The sequence below is a fragment of the Amblyomma mixtum genome, chromosome 8 (genome assembly GCF_055824585.1).
Source record: "Amblyomma mixtum isolate Tamu chromosome 8, ASM5582458v1, whole genome shotgun sequence".
Classification (NCBI taxonomy): Eukaryota; Metazoa; Arthropoda; class Arachnida; order Ixodida; family Ixodidae; genus Amblyomma; species Amblyomma mixtum.
Genome location: NC_143019.1, coordinates 76580675 through 76591333, shown reverse-complemented (window position 1 = coordinate 76591333; position 10659 = coordinate 76580675). Strand labels below are relative to the sequence as shown.

At 52.0% G+C, this 10659-nt stretch overlaps 1 pseudogene; it reads right to left on the bottom strand.

Annotated features, from left to right (window-relative positions):
• Positions 1–3028: 3028 nt before the first annotated feature.
• LOC149333061 (uncharacterized) overlaps positions 3029–10659 on the bottom strand; it is a 52163-nt pseudogene continuing 44532 nt past the window's right edge.

Below are 10659 nucleotides of genomic sequence, written 5' to 3'. Positions count from 1 at the left end.
CTTTCTGTTTTAAATGAGGCAATCTCAGCAGTGGTAATCTCAGCAAGAAGAATTCGTCTTTTAAAGCCCATGTCTTCCTTTGAATGTACCTTAGTCTAAGTGTCTTTATTTTCTCGCAGGAAGCGTACCACTGTTCGTCAGCTCCAGTCCTGTCAATTACAAGGGAGGGACACTCCTTCCTTTGGGATTCCCCACGAGCTCTAGCAATTCACAAAATCATTCTTACTTTTGTTTGCGTATAATTATCCTTCGCACAGGCTACTACAAAACTGGAGTAGAATTCAGTTTTTGCTCGCGCATTTTGACGTCGACAATGGCTTGGGTAGCATTAGTGCTTGCATTGGTTGCTATTAACCTGTAGATACTAGAGGCAAAAGAAAAGCACCCGGAGAGTAACACCGGCGGAGTCTACCACAAGGAGGGCAGGGCACGTGCAGGCGGGCGGGCCACACATCTTTTTGCGTCGGTGCCTTGTTTTCAACAATGCGTGTCAAAACTTTACGATGGCTGCTTAGTGAAGTGGTAAAAAAAGAAGAGGAGGAGGAAACCTTTAATATAGAGAAGAGGAGTTGTGCGACAGTATGTGTGAGGTCCTCATTTTTGGGCTTGACTGGCTTGAGCTGCCCTGCGGATTCTTTGTATGACGGTATCGCAGCGCCTCCAACCACTCAAAGGACGTGTTTTCCGTCTGTAGATTCTTTGTTTTGACACCGTATCCGCACGGAATGTGGAAGCACTTAGGGCGGGCCTGGCATCAGGGAGAGGTGTCGCTGTAAAATGTTGGGCGCATGCGATGTAGTCTACGGAGGTTTGGAAATGTGCTCGTCTATCTGCCTCGAGGAGACAGCATTTGGGATGTCTAATTTCCTGTGAGGTTCGAGGAAGTGTCTGCTTTGAAGACGTCAAAAATCGAGGCTTTCGTTATACCTGGAACTTAGAGGGGCAAAAGCGGGTACGGTGTATGGCCCCGCTAGATTTACGACACCTCGGGCTAGCATGTGCCCTTTCGTTTCCCTCCAGTCCCTCGTGACCTGGGGCCAGGTTATTTTTGGTGCTTGGCGAGGAATTTCAGTGTCCATGAGCCGGCTGATGCGCTCCGGAACTCGGACTCTCCGAAAGTTTCAACACGTGTTGTGAGTCTGTTATCAGATGAACGCTTTGGCCTTGGGACTCGTGATCAACAATGCCAATGGCGATGGCAGTTGTCTCCGTGTACGCTGGTGCTTGGGATCTTACAGAAGCAGTGAATTGAGTGGACCAGCGGCGGTTCACTGCCGCCACTGTGTATTTGCAATGGTCCGGGTATGCTCCGGAACCCACATAAACCACGTTCGGGGAAATGGCTAAGCTTAGGCTCAGGTAGCACAGGATACTCGCGCTCGGCGTCTGCCCGTGTGAACGTCTTAAGCTTTATGTTTCGGTATCGCAGCCACGCCGGTATACCTCCGGTGTCGTTTTATTAGGAAGGATTGAGCATCCAGTGCGCCGATGTCCCCAACTGGGCCTACTCGGTGTAGGATAGCTCGTCCAGCTTGGGTGTCCTGATGTCTTACTGCAACTGCTTTTAAATTGAACTACGGTTATGTGCTTCGAAATTGCGCCCTCAATTTGCACTGCGCAATTCTCCAAGTGGCTCAGTTCACATGCGTCTATAAAGCGCCAAGCGTAGCTCAGAGCCTTGAAGGAAATCTCGATTCATTTCCGTATCTTACGTAGATATAGCGGCATTTGCTGAAGCGCTGTCCACTCAATTTCATTGCACAGAAGCCGAAGTGAAGCGGCCGGAATTTGTCTTTCAGGCTAATTTCAAAATTATTAAAGGCACGAAACTCCAAACAGGCACATGACAACTTATGTGTTTCATTATTTTCTGAATGTCGACGCGACCAAGTTCTTTTTGTATTTCCAACACCGATTTTAAGTTGCTGCGTTTCTTTCAGTGCGAAAGCACTTAACTGCACACCCCGGGTTTCAGCGCGGCGTGTCTTTGTATATGCGCGAAGCCTTTGCCTAGCATGTGTAACTGGCTCATTGGGTATGTGAACCGCTCAATCGCGCAGGAAGTAGACGGCGGCATCCACCTCCAAAATCAGTCTGTTACGCGTCTTTCTTTTCTCAAAACCCCCTGACGGTTTACACTTCCTTCCAGAATGGCAGCGATGGCGTAGAGATAGAGAATCAACCTCGCGTGCAAGTGGGCCGGGGTTCGAATCCAGGTGCCACGCAATTCTTTGGTCCCCTTTTGCCCCCCGTCGTGCACACGTGCGTAGGAAAAACGCGCACACAAATGTAATGGAGGGCGCACGGGCGACGAAAAACACAGGCACGAGTAAACGGTGGCTTTCGGGGAAGACGCAATCTCCCTACCCCAAGCAAAGAAAAAGAGCATACTCAACACCCTGCTACCAGCTCGTTCCCGTCGGGGCATTGCGACGATGCCCCCTCCTGCGTCCCGGCTCACTCAGCCAAGCCCTCTGTCTTCAAGTCGGCGCGTCATGGACTCTCCTCCACAGGCGTCTTCCGACCCAGGCGAGTGCACTCAGCCGCCACCCGCGTGGCGTGGCTTCCCTGAGCTGCCCGGAGTGGCGCCCACCTATGAGAAGAACACACCCATATGGTCTCTTCTCCTACAATCCCACTTCTATATTCCCACCGTGTGCAGCCAAATCATGCGGCACTTTATGGCGAGGATGCGCCAGCCCGATGGCCTCTTCGAGCGGCTTATCTTACCGGAACCCGGCCCAACGCTATGCGACGACCTGAAGGCGGCTGTCATTCCCTTCTACGGCATTCCCCTCACTCGTTCAACACCTTGCAGCGCTTCGACAACCGAAGTATCGCAGCCTGCTCTGTTCCTCCCTCGGGTGCAGGCGCTTGAAGCCTCGCCGCCCTCCACAAGCCCCACAGTCGTTCCGAACTGACCTGCGAGTCGTGTGAGTCTGCAGTACTGGACTCCGCCCACTCCTCTCACCCATTGCCGCAAGCGTACTTCCCACCTGCTGCGATCACCTTGCAAAGCGAAGCCACGTCAGTTGAGTTCTGCGCCTCCACATCGCCAGACTCCCACGATCCATACAACGAACCCTCCCTGGTACGTGTTGTGGATCCGGTGCCGACTCACGTCACCTTGGTCCTTCCTCTTCGCCTACCCACAGAACAGGACACGCGGCAACTTTCTGCTTGCACAGTGCTACCGCCAGATCCTCGTGTTTCGTGCCATACGTCAAGAACCTTGTTAGCTGTCTGCACCACTCCGAGCTCTACCGACGGCAGATGTGCCATCCGCTCCATGCACAGCATCTCCCATTGCTCATCGCGTCATTCCCTCCTCGTCACGGGCTTGTCGCAAAGCTATTCGCACTCTTCCAGTGAAGTTCAGAGCAGGAAGACTGCCTTTGAGTATACTTCACCGATGTCATATGGGCCGGCTACACCTGCGCATCTCTACAGCAGCAAGTGGGCACCGTACGTGTCAGCCTTTTGCCGATGCCCATCACGCGATGCAACATAGTATGGTCAAACCGAATACCCACCTGCCGATGCCCATCATGCGATGCAACACAGTATGGTCAAACCGAATACCCACCATCGACACAGCTGGCACAAGCAGCTCTCATCTTTGGTGCGCGTGCAGCGTCCCTCTAGTTGCTCTCCCTACTTCGGCGGCCGCATAGCAACGACTCATGGCTACTCAGCTTGTTCTCCAGTCGTAACCCCTCCCCGGCCGATGTGTTTTACCCTGCCGCTACCTGCGGAACATCTCTTTTTTTGCGACCCTGCTTGCCCATCGGACTACCACCTGCGCAAGGACTTCAAGTGAACATATGGCTATAGCTCCTTGTTCTTAGTGTTTTGTGGTTTATTGTGTTTTGCGCTATTTTTCTTTCGTTATTTTTTGTTCCGACATGCTGTCTGAGTGGGGGCCTCTGTAGTGGCACAACATGAACTGGCGCTTTGGAGAAAGGAGAGGAGTTGCTAGGCGCGCGCCGAGTAGTACGTTGATGGTACAGCGGCAAAGCGGTGGTGTTGTTCGCTGGCCGTCGCCACCCATAGATTCTGAAGCCGTCTACAATAAATGTGAGGCTGTGCCTAGCGCCCACATTGTAGTGACCCGGAGCTGCTAAGCACGGCCCCACATTTATTGTACACGGCTTCAGACCCGATGAGCGGCGACGGCCAGCGAAAAACACGACCGCTTGATTGTAAAACAATTTATTCGCCGGAAAGAGCTTGGCAAGAGGTCGCGTCAAGTGGTCGAGAATACATAGCCCTCGACGACTTTGTCAGCCCACTCCACCGCCAAAACGTCCGTTCTGGGGTCAGAGCTAGCCAGCACGGTCTCCCACCGCTCGAGAGAAGGAGCTGTAACTAGATCACCCCCGGAGGTGGCTCTACTTTGCAGTCCCACAGGATGTGATCGTAGGTAGCACGTTGGCTACAGTGTTTGCAGTATAGGTTGTAAAGATCTGGACCCGCCGCGGTGGCTGAGTGGTTATGGTGCTCGGCTGCTGGCGCGAAAGACGCGGGTTCGATCCCGGCCGCGGCGGCTGAATTTCTTTGGAGGAGAAATTCTAGAGGCCCGTGTACTGTGCGATGTCAGTGCAGGTTAAAGAACTCCAGGTGGTCGAAATTTCCGGAGCCCTCCACTACGGCGTCTCTCATAGCCTTAGTCGCTTTGGGACGTTAAACCCCATAAACCAAACCAAACCAAAGATCTGGATAAATGTGCGCGAGGAGTGATGGGGTGCATATCGATCTCGTCTGTAGACGACGCCACGTAACCTCTTGTTCTTTAGTAAGTCTTTTGTCCGGAGGGGGGAAAATTCTCCTCTCTAGTTTAAAATGATTGGTGAGATCATGATATGTGATCATGGAGTCCTTCGTGAAATTCAGGGAGCCAGACTCATCCACTGCCCGGTCGACGAAACCTCGGGATTTATTGTGGGCTGCCTCGTTCCCCGGATTCCCCGAATGGGCTGGGACCCATATCAATTCGGAATAATTTGGGGAGAATTTGGTTGCGTTAAGGATTCTAAGGGAGGTGTTTGTGATTCGCCCTTTAGCGAAATTATTGATACCCATTTTGGAATCGCTGAGGATGATGCTCCCTTGGGTATGCGCTAGGGCGAGGACTATAGCCACCTCTTCTGCCGTTTCAGAGGATTTCATTTTGATTGTTGCCGAGACGATGTGGTCACCATTCTCGTTCACAACCACAATTGCAAAGGCATTGCTATGCTTGTATTCTGCCGCATCTACATAAAGTGTTCCAGCGCACTGTCTGTATTTGTTATGTACGGCTTTGGCTCGTGCTTGTCTTCTACCCTCATGGTGTAAGGGGTGCATGTTTTCGGGGAGTGGTTTGATTAGTAGGGCCGTCCTATAGTCGCGGGGTAAGTCTACTTTAGCATCGTTATTCGTAGGTTGAATGTTAATTCCGAGGCTGGTAAGGATACTCCTGCCAGTTCTGGAATTGGCTAATCGCTCTCTTTGAGCCATTAAATGGGCTTCTTTCAGTTCATTGTAGGTGTTATGTATTCCTAACCTTATAAGCCTTTCGGTTGAGGCATTTAGTGGGAGTCCTAACGCAGCCTTATAGGCCTGCCGTATCATGTTATCCAATTTGTCCTTTTCTGCTTTCGAAAATTCGAGATAAGGGGTGGCATAGAGCATCCTGCTTAGCGCAAAGGCCAGCACTAGTCGACATAAATCTCTTTCCCTCACCCCTTGTCTGCGGTTAGCTATGCGGCGGATTAATCGCGCCGTCGCTTCTACCGTGCGTTTTAGCTTAGTGAGTGTGTCAGTATTCTTTCCATTTGTTTGTAAATACAACCCCAGTATTCTCATGGTTTGTACCTCTTTGACAGATCGTCCATTGACATAGACGTTTATTTGCGGGGGGGGGGGGATGTCGTGGTACGCCTACCTCTTTGTTTACGACGGATCACGAAGAGTTCAGGTTCTTGCTCAGAACAAGTGAGGCCGGATTCCCATGCGCATACCTCAATGATGTCCACTGCTGCTTGGAGTGTGTCTTCTATGTAGCCTTCGCATCCTTTGGTGACGCAAAGTGTGATGTCATCTGCATAGAACGTGTGATGTAGGTCTGGTATTTGTGCCAGTTGGGGGGAATTTTGATGAGGGAGAGGTTAAAAAGGAAAGGGGACAGGACGGAGCCCTATGGCATTCCTTTAGTTCCTAGTGTGATTGGGTTGACTCTATTGTTCCGACCGTTATCACTGCTGTTCTGTTAGTGAGGAAGGATCGGATGTAGTTGTACGTCCTTTCTCCGGGGTTGATTTCTGACAAGTTTGTGAAAATGGCTTTGTGGGTGACGTTGTCGAAAGCTTTAACAAGGTCTAAACCCAATATTGCTTTCGTTCCTGTTCCCTCGTCAGCTTCAATGACGTGCTTGTTAAGCTGCAAGAGTATGTCCTGGGTAGATAGTTGGGCCCTGAATCCTAACATTGTTTCAGGTAGGAGGTTCATGTCCTCCGCATAGTTTTGGAGCCTATTGAGGATGACATGCTCAATGAGTTTGCCTAGGCATGATGTTAATAAAATTGGGCGTAGATTCTCAGTGCTGAGTTTCTTACCCGCTGTTGGAAGTGGGCCTACAAGCCCACCGCTGGAACCAGTGTTAAAGATGGGGCTTCTATCCCACCGCTGGAACCAGGGTTGAAGACGGAGGGGTCCTGGAGATGACTAACTCGTTTAGCCTCGCAGGTACCGGCTCCGAATGACGGACTGCGTTATCGAGGAAACTGTACAGAAGGGTTTATTCTACATATTTACAGATGAGAATCGAATCGAATGCAATGCGAATGCAATCCTCCGATCACAAACAACGTCCCGTTAAATACGGTTTGCGTTCCCCAAATCCCTGACTAGGGAACTTAGGTCGAATAACGTTGTCCAATCGGAAGGGCCATTGATGACGCTGGCGGTACCACCCCCGGCACGGGGCGGTGCTGAAGCTCTCTCGCTCTCTCACAGCTTGGGGGATGAGAAGGGGAAGACAGTCATCAAACACAGATGCGTCACCTTGACCACTGCCGCAAGTGTTCTGTGCGTTGCCTCCGTGGGAAAGCAGAATCCCGCAGTCTCCTCGCAGGTGGTTGAACCTTCTCGAACTCCCCCGCCGGATGGCCGAAGCACGAGACCCCTTCGACACAGCGTCTTTCAATTAGCAGCCTCGCTCCGCGTGACCTTGCGTAGCACCATCCAGTCCGGTGACCCGAAGGCCGACTCGGCCAACGTATACCGCTGCTTCCGCCGTGCTGCTGCTGTGCCAAGTTCTCGCCGCATCTTTGCCTAACGACGACACTCGTTTGACAGTAATTTCACCCAGGCCCGTGGGAGACGGCCTCCTTCGATCGGTTCGGAGGTTCGGTGATTTGGAGTGTAACAGCCCCGGCCGTCGTCGTCTATGCTTCTGCCGCCGGCGCCAGGCCTCGTCATATCCCTTGCTTTGCGATGAGTCACACCCGGTTCCCAGGGCCACGTTGTCCACTCTTAACAGCTCGTCCGCGGCCCGAAAAATCTCGAATGGCCAGCGTTCACGACCGCTGGGCAGGAAGAGATGAGGCCGGAGTCGGGTGGAAGGGCTGGTTTCCAGAAATGGCATCCAAGCACGAACATTCAACAAAGAATGGCATCAGTGGACTGTTCCACAAGACAGGGCACTGACCCACAAGCAAGCGCTCGGAATTTGCCAAAGACCCACCAGGCTTCCCACAATGACAACAAATGTTTACTAAAACATGATTGGATTTTGGCGCAATTTTGGTGCCGAGAAAGCGCAAAATATCCCGATTGAAATCGCCAAAGACGGACTGCTTGGACCAGGGTTAAAAGCAAAAACCCACACACAGTAGGTGGTCCTACCAAGTACTCCTGTCTACAACAATCGGCTGAATCCATCAGCATTTCCGTGCGGTTTTCCGTTCCTGAAACGCATCGAGAAATTGTTTTTGGAGAGCAGGACTCCGTCTAAGCAAGCGACCATCTTTGGGGGGACAAAACTGTCATAAGCATGTTTGAGACGATGATCAGTCTCAAATATGAACTTTGCGCCGTTCAAGTAGCTCTGGTAACCCGACAACATCTGTGCCGTCTAAACCAAACGCGCGCTCTTTGTCTGAAGCGCTGAACGCTTCTTCTCTACAGGTCAGCCGGCGGCTGACGTACAGAACATGGTGCTCTTCGTGGCCGTCGCCAACTTGACTTAAAATAGCACCCAGTCCTCTATCACTGGCGTCACACTGAACTTAACTCTTCACCATAGTAAGTGGTCCGAAGCAAAGGTCTGGACCCGAGCGCATCTCTCAGGCTCCTTAAAGAGTTCTCTCTTAGGTCATCTCAGTGTACGTCAGTGAGGCTCCCTTTCGTAAGGTGTCAGTCAATTAAGGGATCAAATCTCCGTCTACGCGACTCTAAGCGTAGTTCTACGCGAGCTGCACTCCTGTGAGTGCCGTTATCTCTTGGTAGCATGGGAAATCGACACCTGTGATTTCTAACTCAGTGACGCCCTAGCCTTTCTCTAAGGTAAGGAAAAAAAAAACAGTAACCTCCGATCAACTCGTTTTAACTCAAAAGTAGCCTTTCCCTGCCTGATTTCATAAACACACACAGAAAAAAAAAGAGGAATAAAAAAAAAAGAAACAGCTACTTCGAATCGCCACGCGGGGGGGAAAGCTGACTCCCCGCCGCCGAGTTGAAAGGATTAGTCTTTCAGACGCGCCCGCCGCGGTCGCGCTTTGACTGATTGTACTGCGGTCAACTCGTGACAAAAGGCTGCAGAAAAAAACCATCCCCGACTCTCCCTGTCGTTTCCGCGCCCCCTCGAGGCTCTCCGAAAACCTTGGTCGCGCCTACAATGTCGATAACCGACTCTGGCTCTGGACAACGAGCAGTGACCAGCGCGAGAAGGTGCCTCTTTCTCTCGCCCCACGCAGGAAGCTCGGCTACCCATTCGCGATGCGCGCTTCCTAGAATGCGGTGCCAAATGTGAAGGACGATTCCTTTTCAAGTGCGCCCGCCGAACACGCCTGCATGTGTCGTCTCGGTTGTTCGACGCCTGCGTTCGCATGCGCTGAGTGCCGCGCAACCTTGCGGTTTCTGATCTCTTGGGCCGCTTTGCCTTTTTCCTAACTGGCTTTTTGTCCGGACGGCGCGGTCTAGTCTTTCTTGCAGGCCGATGCCCCTTTATGCCCTTCGCGCCAGTTTTGCTTGGAAGACGCGCTCTTCCCTTTTCATTACTGCCGTCAGCCTTCGAACGAGCTGCACGCGTCGCGAGATCATCAACTGCAGCTGCAAGTTTACGAGGCGCAACGCGGGAGGGCTTCGCCTTTCCTTCCACCGCATTTCTTTTTTTCGCACCTGTCCGCGCAACCGAATTTAGGGCTTTGAATTTGATCCGCTTTCTCTTGGTTCTTGCCCTTTTCCTTTTTCTGCGCCTAGACTGTGCCGCGTGCGTCTCCTGATCGCAACTAGCTCTCTCTAGTTTCTCAGTCGCACCTCGGAAATTGTCTTGAAATTCCAAACTGGCCTCTGTGCCTTCGCAGCACAGTGCCAGCTCCACGCAGCTGACAGGCGGACTTGAAACTGCGCCTGAGATCCCTAGCTCATTCCTTTGGGAGTTGTCCTCTCCAGCTTGCCTGTCGCTCTGCGCGCCATTCTCTGCATTGCAGTGCTCAGCTACAACTGAGCCCGCCTGGCTGTCGCTCTGCCTCTGCGCGCCATTGTCTACATTGCAGTGCTCAGCTACAACTGAGCCCGCCTGGCTGTCGCTCTGCGCGCCATTCTCTCTACTGCAGTGCTCAGCTATAACTGAGCCCGCCTGGCTGTCGCTCTGCGCGCCATTCTCTGCACTGCAGTGCTCAGCCACAACTGAGCCCGCCTGGCTCTTATGACTATCCTTTTCCTCGGCAGCCTCGCACTCTTCTTGTGCCAGTATTACCAAGGTAGCCTCTCCGGAGCCTTTGTCACTGAAGCCACTGTGACATCCCAACTCGCCCTTACTGCGGTTGTTACTCTCAAAAGGGGTTTCCGCTGTTTCAACTTCGAAACCTTTCTCGCTAGGAAAATCTCCCTTTTCGCGGTTCTGCCGGTTTGACGCCTGTATCGACTCTACTGAAAGTGTCGCGCTCGCAACTGTCCCGACAAAGTTGTCCGTTGCCACTCCTACCTCACCTGGAGGAGAATCCTCGCACTCGTGTCGTTGAGACGCTATCTCGGAATGCTCTTTCTTAGCATTACGTCCAACTACACTGGACACGGTCTCGGATTCTGCGGCATTCCTTGGACTACCGCACCGGTTGAACGCGTTCTCTGCCACTTCCCTCGTGGTGTCGCGATTTACCAACGCGGCTACGGTCACAGACTTTTCGGGTCTTATCTGCGGACCTATTTCATAAGCATCGCTTGCTCTTTCAGGACTTCCGGCTCTCACACTACCGCCCTTTCTTCGTATTTCGTTTTGAAGTTCTAATATCTTTAGTTTCCTTGTTTCAATTTCAACCTTCCACTGTTGCCGTTGCCGTTCCTTCTCTTTTTCCCACTCTTGATCAGCTTCCTCCTTACGTGCTTTTTTCTCCCGATCGGCTTTTTCTTTACGGGCTTTTTCCTCCTGTATCAAGTTCCACGTATCTACTAGCA